This window comes from Caretta caretta, chromosome 1 (genome assembly GCF_965140235.1).
Source record: "Caretta caretta isolate rCarCar2 chromosome 1, rCarCar1.hap1, whole genome shotgun sequence".
NCBI classification, from domain to species: Eukaryota; Metazoa; Chordata; order Testudines; family Cheloniidae; genus Caretta; species Caretta caretta.
In genome coordinates, this window is record NC_134206.1 from 20,792,182 (window position 1) to 20,804,575 (window position 12,394).

The following is a 12,394-nucleotide window of genomic DNA, read 5'->3' on the forward strand; positions in this document are numbered from 1 at the left end:
GTGTGATGTAAGTGCATATGACCAGAGCATTTTAGCGTCCAGGCAAGCAAGTATATTTGTGCCCCCTAGCGGTAATGCATGGGGGGCTTGTGGGGGCATGTACCTCCCCAGATTTCTGCCTTCCATTTAGCACAGTTTTCAAATGAGGGGTGTGCCTCCCTTGGGGGACATACGCCCCACAGTTTGAAAACCATCGCCTCCTGCCAGGTGCCAGGGTGTGATGTCAAAACCCACCACTGACAGAGTTTGCTTCCAGAAACAGTTACTGACACCTAGGTATGCTCTCTTTTGCTGCTCTGTCACAATTTGCTACCGCTCACCTTTCCCGTTTTCTGGCTGAGGTAGCAAAATGTGACACAATTTGCTACCTCTCACAATTAATGCACTATATGGTTCTATAACCACAGCTAAACTCAGGGAAGATTTAAAAATTGTGGCTTTGTTTGAAAAAAGAGAACTAGTTCCCTGCTTACAATTAGTAGATGAAAAGTCTGCAGAAGAATTTCAGGGATACATGCCTCTTTGAAATGGGATCTCACATGTCCCTTTTGGGGGGAGGGATAGCTCAGTGGTTTGAGCATTGGCCTGCTAAACCCAGGGTTGTGAGTTCAATCCTTGAGGGGGCCATTTAGGGATCTGGGGCTAAAATTGGGGATTGGTCCTGCTTTGAGCAGGGGGTTGGACTAGATGACCTCCTGAGGTTCCTTCCAACCCTGATATTCTATGATTCTATGTGTACTTGATAGGCTGAAAGTGGACCAAGGAGTCTCCAGAGAAAATGAATGAATAGTGGTTGTAGCTGAAAAATGATCATAATATCTTTAGGGAATGAATCATTCCAAAATGCAATTCAGAGTAGGATAACCAATGGGCTACAGCAGCCAGAACTACAGCTTTTTAAAACTTGGGCTGTCTGACCTTTTAATTTAAACCACAAATAAGGAGAAGAGAAGTCCGGAAAGCAACATAAACTAACTATAGTGAATGCAGCTCAGTAGATTATACTAAGTCCTTTGAAGTATATACAGATCTGATTATTGTGCTTATAAATGATGCATCTAAATGCTAGCGTTACAGCCAAAGCTAATCCATCCATGATATGTTCATTGAATGATCAGATCTTCTGATGATTTGACTTACTGGTGAGAGCCCTCTGCTTCCTGCCCCTCAGAGTCTCAATGCTGATTGGCTGAGCTGGGGGCTAAAGCTGTACCTTTTCTACTGCATCATTTTACCTGACAGCTTAGAGCGTTTTACAGGCTGTAGGTCTCCTTCTCCTGCAGCAACATAGAGCTCCTGTCCCCAAGAGCACCTCCTTGCAACTGAGACCTGATGGCCTTTGGTCAAAGTCAGGTGCTTGATAGACAATCAACTGCCTACATGGGCTCTTTCCTTTTCAATTAGCTTCCCATATGTAGCCTGAGCCCTGGCTCCCCTTAAAGGGGCCAGCAACCCCATGACACCTCTGCGCTGACATTCATTAGTCTACATGGAATACGGGAGCTATTTATCTAGGTTTTTCAGTTGATCTCCATCACCATAGTATCTGAGGGCGAAGTGTCTGAGTGTCATTTTTCCTGTGAGAGGCAATGTCTCCTCTCTCTTAAGAGCTTTACTTTTTTGTTTTAATTCAGCATAAAGGTGCACGTATGTTGGTGAGCAGGGGCTTGTTCCCACTAGAAAGTTGTACGGCTTGAGCTCTACTCGTGTAGTTAAAGCAGTACAATCCCCCTACTATGGACACAGTCATGTCAGTGTAAAAGTGCTTTGTACCAGTATAGCTATTCTAGTACAGACAGGGGAATAAGCTATATATTGGTGTAAGGCACTTTTATAAAGATGTATATGTGTCCACACTAGAGGTTGTGCCGGGACAACTATTTAGGTTAAAAATAAATACATGAATGCATCCCTACCCAAAATAGCTATATACGTATAAAGAACGATGTGTAGAGCAGGCCTTTAAATGTTAGGAAACACCAGAATTAAGGTTGCTTGTACCACCTTAGTGCAGTTCTATTGTGCATGGATGTATTAAGACTCACAAGTGTGGCCTTCAGGTCAATTCTCTTCCCCTCACTGCACAAGTTTCTTAAAAATTACCAAGGGAAGCGGTGGTTTTACATCCTTTGATGTCTTCCAATGAAGACTAAATGCCTTTCTGGAATGTGCTTTGGTCAAAAACTAGCTCCTGGGCTATAGCGGACGCCTGTGATGTGCAGGGGGTCAGATTAGATGATCTAATGGTCTCTTCTGGTCTTAAAGTGTACAAGTCTTTGAAAAACTGAGCGTGGCATGTTGAGCAGCTTCTGATATTTTCATGTGTAGCCTGCTTGATCCCCAGAACTAACAGCGAGTGAGTGGGATGATACAGGGGAAGCAGCTCAAACATCCAAAGGGACTGGCCAGGGGCAATATGTGAGCCCTGCAGGGCGGGGTGGGTGTGGCAGTGACATCACAAGGGCCTTTTGTAGGGCCTCAGCTTATTGGTCAAAATAGTATGGGAGGTGGTGACCTCACAGAGAGAACCTGACAACGGCTAGGCAGGACAGGCTGCAGGGCAGGGGCAATCTCAGAGACCCCTGTGGCTTTGCTGCAGTGTGTCTCCTTCTCAAGGTCTCTCCTTGAGGACTGAGAGAGAATTCAGGTGCACGTATGTGAGCACAAGGAGGAGCCCCTTCGGAGTTTTTCCCTTTCCTACTACTAATTTTGCTAGAAAACAGACATCCCTGCTGAGAAGGTAAGAGCCTCAGAGAAGTCTGATAGCTATGTAGCCTGATCCATCTGGTGCTGGCCAGCATGGAAAACACCAGGTGAAGGTGGGAGAATTTTTTCCCCCACATAGGCCATTGTCCCTTAGAATCACTGGGAACACTGGGGTTTGTCTTTTTTGGTTTCCCTTTTCCCTTCTTCCCTCCCGCCACTGGCGAGAAGGGGGTTGTTCTCCAGCCCTCATTCTGGGAGGCCCTCAGAGAGAGCCGGGGCTGGAAGAGTGCTCTGACAGTGATTCCCATTGGTGGCCTTGGCCATCCTTTGGGCCATCTGGTGAGAACCCTCAGCCTCCTGCCCCTCAGAATCTCAATGCTGATTGGCTGAACTAGAGGTCTAGTGACAGGAGGAGACTCAGGACTTCATTGTTCTCTTTTAAGATCAAGCAAATAAGCCATAATCAATCAGATGCTTGATGAATGTTGCTGCTTTTCTCCATTAATTGTCTCTGAGCAGTTCATGAGTCTGTCTAATATTCTAGTTCCTCTAAAATACTTGCTGAATAATAACTGTGAACAGTTGTTGGTCTGAATCTCATTTGAGATCACTTTATTCTGATCATTCAGTGCATGAAATTCAAAATTGATGGTTAGTTTCAAAGTCAGGACTACTGGGTCCTATTCCTAACTCTGCCACTGGCAGCGTGACATAAGACAAGTCCCTTCACTTTTCTCAACTTTTCCCTCTGTCAATTAGGGATAACAATCCTCTTATACCTACCTCATGGTGAGTGGAGGTTGGGAAGCTGTGAAGATCCATTTGAGAATGTCACTAGTAGCAGTGTATAATATGAGATGTTTTATCACGTTGAGTCATGGCAGATTTTGACGTAATGCAGTAGAACCCCGTTCATCCAACCCTCCATTATCCAGCTTTCCATATTAACTGAGTAACCAGTGCACACAGGTCCAGAATCAGGCGCTTTCTCCTGTGGCCACTAGATGACGCTTCAGTCTCACATCTTCCTATTCTCCAGATTATCCGAATTTTTGATTAATCTGATCTGGCCCCAGGTCCAATTAGATTCAATAAATGGGATTCTGCTGTATAATAGCTGAAATATTCTATTTTATTTGTATTTTATTATTTTTAAATCACTAAGAGGAGCAACTACTTAGCCCAGACTGAATCATCTCATCTAGTTTTCTAGATCAAAGTGTCTCCTCTTTGTGTGCGATGAGACAATTTAACAGTATGTGACAAACAGGAGATGCTTTTGTTTTGCAAAAAAATTTTTTGCAAAGAATTTACATCCAAATCAATTTATGATTTCAAAAAAACCTATTTATTTAATCTTAATGGGATTTTCGAACAGAAAACTGTTTCGATGAAAATTTTCCCACCATCCCAATTCCTCGGCTCTATCCCTTCCTCTGCAGGGTTCGTTGTCTGTTGGTTAGAGCAAGAGTGAGAACTGTTGGCTTTTCTCTCTGGCTCTGCCATCACCTTGCTGTGTGACCTGGGGTAGGTCATCTCCCTTCTCTGTACTTCAGGATCCCAATCTGTCCAATGGGAAGAGGGACACTTCTCTTAACTCCTGGCCATAGTGAGTCTGGGTGAGATAATAGGCATTAAAGCACTTTGTGGAGGAGAAAGGATAGTTTCAAGGTGTGCTGAGTGCCAAGGCATTGTAAAATTTGCTAAAATGTCTTGTCTAAAGAAACAAGAAATGGTTGGGGACAAATTTTAACCACTGGTTCCTGGCTCAGTGTTTGTTTCCTTAACAAACCAGGTGCTGTACACCAGTTCTCTTCTGAGATCCTAGAAAAAGAATAATGTCATATCCATTAACAAGATAGTATCTATGTTTAAAAAGGGGAACAAAAAGGACCCTGGGACATACAGACTAGTCAAGCCTCACTTTGATACCTTGAAGGATACTGGAACAAATCATTAAACAATCAGTTTGTAAGCACCTAGGGTTATAAGGACTAGTAAGATGGATTTGTCAAGAAGAAATCATTCCAAAACAACCCTATTTCCCTCTTTGTCAGGGTAACTGGTCTACTGGATGCGGGGAAGCAATAGACATGATATAGCTTGATGTTAATAAGGGTTTTGACACAGTCCCACGTGGCAGTCTCATAAACAAATTGGGGAAATGTGACCTAGATGAAATTATTATAATGTGGGTGCAGAACTGGATGAAAGATCATACTCAAAGAGTACGTTTACCAATGTTTGGCTGTCAAAATGAAAGAGTGTATCTAGTGGGGTTCTGCAGCTGTCAGTCTGGGTCCAGCACTATTTGATATTTTCATTAATGATTTAGATAATGGAGTGGACAGTATGTTTATCACATTTGTAGATGACACCAAGCACTTTGGAGCACAGGATTAGAATTCAATGCCCTTGACAAATTGGAGAATTGCGGTGAAATCAACAAGATTCAGTGATCATAGAGCTTTAGAAGGGGATTATTGCACCCAGGACAATGCTTGTATCCTGCAGGTCACAACTTGTCATTGTCTCTCTGTGATGAGAGATTTTTGCTCTGAATGTTCTGAAATACCTTGCAGCACCTTAATAAAGGCTTACAGAAAAACCTCACAAGGGGTTTATATATTGCAAATATTCACTTTCCCCAATTGACATACTTAGGGTGGTGACAGTATCAGGACACTTTGGTTTGCATAAAATAATAAGTAGTTTTAAGATTGGGGCTTTAATTAAGTTGAAATTAACGATAGTTTAAATTTAGAAAATCCAACATGGCTGACCAAAATGGTGGTGACGAGGATGACGAAGTCTAAATTTTGGTAGTAGAAAATTCTAGAATCCAAGATGGTGTCAGGGGTGGGGCTCTCTTACCTAAAAATAAGGATGATGACATGGGGGAGGAGCACTCCTAGGAGTGACATATGCTAATAAACTGGGAAAGATCCAGAAATATGCTAATTTCTGCAAGCTGATTGGCTGACCCTGAGAGAGCAACCAGTATATAAGGCCAACAGCCAGCAGGCTGAACTTGTAGGGGTTTGGGGTTTTGTGGAAAAGAGAAGTTGGAAGACACCTGCAAGAAGCAGCAGCTACCTGGAAAAGCAGCAGCTGGGGCAGAATTCTAAGGTTGCCGTAGCAATGAGCAACTGCCTGCCAGCAAGCTACCTTAGTAGCAGCAATGAACAAGCAGCTAAACACCTCAGATCTGGCAGATAATGGCTGCAGAAGCCACAACCCTCTGAGACAACACTGACACCAGCTTTTCTGTGACAGAGCAGAAGTATCCCTTTCTATAGAGGAATCAGAGGGATTGCGAAGAGAGTGTAAGCCTAATTTTTCCATCTCTTATTAAGAAATGCTTGGGTGTGTCTGTCAATAAAACTGGATGCCTGCGTCTTGAGTGAAATCTCTCCTACCCATCCTGCGACTGGCCGATCATTCACAGGTTGTTAAATGTTAAATATTAGTGTTAAGTAAATGTTTTATTTTTAATTTGTGAACACAGTGATGATTTCTTATATGTGTCTATGGAGGCCACGTATACTAACTACATTGCATTAAGTATGGGGTTAAATTCTACCATTAAGACTAAAAGCCTTTGTATGTACGGAACCTCTATGTGCTTGTTACATTGAAACCACTGTATTTCTCGTATGTGTTAAGATATCCTATGTAGTCTGTGTCTTATTTTGCTGCACCACTTTAATTTATATGATACTTTCAAATTATAATTCTATTGCATTTTACTCTGTTCCCATGGGTCCGACTCACGGCGCTGGTCCCATAGCCCCGACCCTCGGAGCTGTTCCCACTCGAGGTGGTCTTTGGCATATAGGTAGTGGTCCCGTTCGAGATCCAGGTCCCGCTCTGTGACCTCACAGCACCGGTCCCAGCACCGGCTTCAGCCCACGCACTGCTCAGCTTCCAGGCATCGCACGGTTGACCGCACCGCTCCTCACCGCAGCACCACTCTCACTCTTGGCACCATCCTACATTGCGGCACCGCTCCACACCCTGGCATCATTCCCCACTGTGGCACCGCTCTACATCACGGCACCGCTACTGTTCATGGCAATCAGACAGCCGTCACTCCCCCCTCAGGAGGATGTACCTCCAGTGCAGTCTCATGCCGCTCCCCCTTGGCCGTCCCGTTCAAGGTCGCCCTACTTTCATTCAGGCAGGTCATTGGGGGCATCTGAGACACCCAGATCAGGGCCGGGGAGTTTAAGGCAGGACACTCAGCACCCCAAGGGCCACCAGAATGGCAGTTTTGGACCCCATGTGCATACCATCAGTCCCAGGGTGCCCCATCGGGAATCCCTCCACCACCCCGATCAGGATCTCGCCTCCCAGAGGCAACTCTCAGCTGCCCACCCCAGACTTTTCGCAAAACCCAGCTCCAGCACCACATTCACCGACCAAGGCTACACCTGGTACCCATGAGGACCCAACCCCTAAGGAACAAGTGGTTATTATGTAACTGACGCTACCAGTAGCTTCCTCGTCGTCCCCTTATGAGGTAGTGGCAGTCACCTCAACATCTGGGCCCCCACCCATGGATTATAGGATGCTGCAGGACCTCCTCCGTTGAGTAGCCCTAAATGTGAACCTTCAGGTGGAGGAAGTGGTTGAACAGGAGGACCCAATGGTGGACATCTTGGCACCAGAGGGCCCCTCTAGGGTAGCCTTAACCATCATAAAGACCATCCAGTCCAATGCGAAGACCATATGGCAATAGCCTGCCTCCATCCGCACTATGGCCAAGGGTGCTGAATGTAAACACTTTGTTCCCACCAAGGGATATGAGTACCTTTTCACCCATTTCCCCTCCCTCCCCCACTCTCTTGTAGTAGAGGCAGTGACTGAAAAGGAAAGGCAAGGTCAATAGGCTCCTGCACCCAAATCAAGGGATGCAAAATGCCTTGATTTGTTTGGCAGGAAGATTTATTCCACAGGGATCTTTCTCTCAGGATCACAAACCAGCTCACAATTATGAGTAGGTACAATTATAATGCCTGGTCCTCAATCCTTAAATTCAAGGAGCTCCTTTCATCCGAGTTGTGATTGGAGTTTGGAGACATTGCAGAAGAGGGTAAAGCAGTCATCTGGACTTCCCTCCAAGGCTCCCTTGATGCCGTGGACTCTGCACCATGTACTCTGGCGTCGGGGATAGTGATGAGATGCAATGCTTAGCTCCAGTTCCCTGGCCTTTCCCCAGAGGTCCAGGAGACAGACCTTACAGGACCTCCCCTTTGATGGGCAGGGTCTGTTTGCCGAACAGACAAATTATAGGCTGCATAGCCTAAAGGACTCCCGGAATACAGTGAAGTCCCTCAGCATGCACACTCCAGCGACCCAAAGAAAGCCCTTTAAACCGCAGACCACTCAGCAGTGGTCCTTCCCGCCTTAGCCTAGACAGGACTTCTCGCGTAGGAGAAGCAGATACAGCTGGCGCAAGCCATCTTGCCCTCCATCTGGGCAGAGCCAAGGGCAGCCCAAGCCCCCGTTGGGCCCCAAACACCCGTTTTGAAGGTGCACCCAAGGATGGAATACCAGTCGACTCCCCGGTTGCCTCTTCTCCGTTTTTGAACGGTCTATCCCACTTCTACCATGGTGGTCCCTTATTATGTCAGACTGATGGGTGCTCCACATGGTAGAGGCAGGATATTCTATCCAATTCTGTTCTTCCCCACCTTCCCACCCCCTTTCCTGTCTCTCTTCAGGGACCCCTCTCATGAGCAACTCCTCATCCAGAAGGTTCAGGTTCTTCTCGCCCTAGGAGCGGTGGAGTCGGTCCCTCAGGTACTCAGAGGCAAGGGTTTTTACTCCTGATACTTCCTCATCCCCAAAGCGAAGGGGGGCCTCAGGCCCATTCTGAACCTGCAAAAACTCAACAAGTTCATAGTCAGCTTGAAGTTCCGCATGGTCGCCCTGAGCACAATCATCCCTTCCCTAGACCAAGAAGACTGATATGCTGCCCTCGATATGAAGGATGCCTATTTTCACATATCCATCACGCCGGCTCACAGACAGTTCTTCACTTCGTAGTGAACAAGGTGCACTACCAGTTCATGGTCCTTCCCTTCGGACTGTGCACAGCACCTCATGTCTTCACCAAGTTCATGGCAGTTGTAGCAGCTTTTATCCATCGCCACCACGTACATGTCTACCCCTACTTTGACAACTGGCTCCTCTGGAGACGCTCCCGTCAGCAGGTGGAAACACAGGTGAATATAGTCAGAGACACATTTGACCAACTAGGTCTCATACTCAATGTCAGCAAATCCAGAATAGAGTTCATTGGAGCTGTTCTGGATGCGATTCAAGCGAGAGCATTCCTGCCAGAGATACGTCACCTGTCCCTCTCACAAATAATCAGCAGCTTTTCCAGCTTCCCCACCACCACAACAAGGCAGTGTCTCAGGCTGCTAGGCCACATAACGGCCTGCACACACGTAGTTCAACACGCCAGGCTGCGACTCGGACCCTTGCAAGCGTGGCTTGCGTCTGTGTATCACCCGGGCCGTGACAGGATGGACACAGTGCTAACTATCCCTTGGCACATCCTCGATTCGCTACAGTGGTGGCTGAATCTTCACGCAGTAGGCACTGGAGTTCCTTTTCACCCACCCCAACCCTCCGAGACCTTAGTTACAGACACGTCTGCGTTGGGCTAGGGAGTGCACCTCAGGAGACTAACAACTCAGGGCTTGTGGCAAGTAAAGGAACTGACCCTACATACCTGCTGGGCACTCAGAATGTGCTGGCGGACAGACTGAGCAGACGCTTCCTCACATACGAGTGGTCAATCCGCCCAGACATCAATCACTCCATCTTCCGCAGTTGGGGGTTTCCCCAAATCGACCTGTTCACCAGGAGGACACCTTCAGGAGTCACAGTCCAGACTCGATTACAGACGCATTCATGATCCCATGGAACGGGCAGCTGCTATACGCCTTCCCGCCATTTCCACTGATCCACAAAGTGCTCCTCAAAATCCGCAGAGACAAGGCGGACATCAGTTTGGTGGCCCCAGCTTGGCCTCACCAGTACTGGTTCCCTACCGTCATGGACTTATTGGTCCAGCTGCTGATACGGTACCTCTCCTTCCCAACCTCATTACGCAGGACCACGGTCGCCTCCTTCACCCAGACCTTCAGTCTCTCCACCTCACGGCCTGGAGAATCCATGGCTAAATCAGGCAGAGCTTGCCTGCTCAGATCAGCTGAGGCAGATACTTCTGGAAAGCTGCAAATCGTCTACTAGGGCCACATATGGGGCGAAATGGAAAAGATTCTCCAGCTGGTGCGTCCAAAGGCAGGTGCTTCCATCCCAGGCCCCCATTCCTTGTATCCTGGACTACCTCCTGTATCTAAAGGACTAGCGTCTTGCGTTTGGTTCTCTCAAGGTCCAACTCGTGGCCATCTCGGCTTTTCATCCAGGCGATTCTGGTCATTCAGTGTTTGCTAATCCCATTGTGGGTCATTTCCTGAAAGGCCTGGAGAAGACACATCCCCCGATAAAGCACCCTATCCTGGCTTGGGACCTTAACCTAGTCCTCTTCTGCCTCATGGGCCCTCCCTTTGAGCCCATAGCTTCCTGTTAACTTCTTTACCTTTCTTGGAAAGTAGCTTTTCTGGTGGCTATCACCTTGGCACGACATGTGTCTGAGCTATGGGTCCTCACCTCAGAGCCCCCATACATGATTTTTCATAAAGACAAGGTGCACCTTAGACCTCATCCAGCCTTCGTTCCCAAGGTGGTGTCCCATTTTCATATTAGCCAGGACATCTTCCTGCCTGTCTTTTACCCAAAGCCACACAACAGCTCTCAAGAACAAAAACTGCACTCGCTGGATTTCAGGAGAGCACTTGCTTTCTACATCGAGCGAACAAGGCCGTTCCAAAAGACAACTCAGTTGTTTGTTGCAATAGCAGGATGGATGAAGGGATTACCAGTCTCTTCCCAGTGGATCTCCTCCTGGATCACCGCTTGTATCTGCACCTGTTATGACCTGGTGAAAGTTCCTCTGCCTGCTATTACAGCTCACTCCACGAGGGCACAGGCCTCGTCGGCAGCCTTTCTAGCCCAAGGAAATCTGCAGGGCCATGACGTGGTCTTCTGTGCATACTTTCATGTTGTACTACGCCATCATCCACCAATCCAGAAATGATGCGGCCTTTGGTAGAGTGGTACTATGCTCAGCAATACCTTGACTCCGACCCCACCTTCTAGGTAAGGCTTGGGAGTCACCTCACTGGAATTGATTATGAGCAAGCTCTCGAGGAAGAAAAGATGGTTACTCACCTTTTGTAACTGTTGTTCTTCGAGACGTGTTGCTCATGTCTATTCCATTCCCCCCACCTTCCCCTCTGTCAGAGTAGCTGGCAAGAAGGAACTGAAGGGGGGTTGGGCCGGCAGGGTCGTATATAGAGCACCATACCAGCGCCACTCCAGGGGCCTCCACAGCCAGCCCGACTGGTAGCTGCTAAGAAAAAAGCTTCCGACAGCCATGCATGCAGCACACGCACACACCTAACTGGAATAGATATGAGCAACACATCTCGAAGAACAACAGTTACAAAAGGTGAGTAACTGTTTTATTCAACCGAAGAAGAAAGGCTTGTTTTCAGAAGAACCAAGCAAAAAGAAGAAAAAGCAAGCTGCTTTGCAGGGGTTAGAGCTTCTGACTCTAGATTTTAGCCCTCCTTGTTATGAAGAGTGTCCTAAGTAGCCCTTCCCAGGATTTTATTGCTTACCAACGGAAGAACCATCTCCGATGGCCCCAATTATTACTTCCACAGTAACAAAAACTATTGCACAAGGAAACTGAGGAGGTATAGAAGAAATGGTAGAGGAAAGACCATATACCCCTGAACAGGTTAGGGCTCTAGGGAAATCTATGGTTCTTTAAATAGAAATACAGTAGTTGGATGACTGGCAAAAACATCAGGAATGCCTGGATTAACAGGAAGTGCTCTCTCAGCATTAATAAAAGAATGTGTGAATTCAGATTATTTTTCTGGACTCCCCTATAAAATACAGGATGGAGGAAAGAGATATAGATAGAATAGAGGAAGAAATTCTGAAGTTTTTCTTTCCTGGAGAAGATACAGTGGTATGGTTCCATAAGGAAAAGCAACAACAAAAGGAAAGGCCAGAACCAGACATAGCTAGGAAAAGATTATTATATAAACATTCAGGAATCCCTCAAGGAGGTAGAGTAATATTATATGATGTCTCGTAATTCAAAGAAGCATTATTGTTAGGATTTAATATCTTATCCAACAATAAGAAGGGCTACAATCTCTGATGATCCTATCCAGACTCCTCTGTGTGACATAGAAGAAAAGGGAAAAAGACTATATGAAATAGGAGGCAAACTTGTTTCCCTTTGTAAGGGGAAGAATGAAGGAGTATCAGTAATAACTTTCTCTAATAATGGTCCAGGAAGACAGGGAAATCAACAAAATAAAAGAGGACTGTAGCGGGGAAACTACCCTGCTCCTGCCCTGAAGGAGTTAAAGCAGCCCGGGAGAGGGCTGTGAATGGGAAAAGCAGGCTGATTGGGAAAGCAGCCACAGCTGTGGCCAGCTTAATTAGGGTCCAGCTGGCCCTTATAAGAGGGCTGTGGGCCAGAAGCAAAGAGACATACTCTCTCTAGCTTCCTAGAGAGAGAAGGACC

The 12,394-nt window shown here is 46.7% G+C and overlaps 1 protein-coding gene across 1 annotated transcript in view; it reads left to right on the top strand.

Annotated features, from left to right (window-relative positions):
* The first annotated feature begins 5,754 nt into the window (after positions 1–5,754).
* Positions 5,755–12,394, top strand: part of ANKRD42 (ankyrin repeat domain 42) — a 58,201-nt gene continuing 51,561 nt past the window's right edge. The window contains exon 1 of the mRNA XM_048841139.2: positions 5,755–6,032. The gene's annotated coding sequence lies outside the window, so the exon portion shown is untranslated. The remainder of the gene's footprint in view (positions 6,033–12,394) is intronic.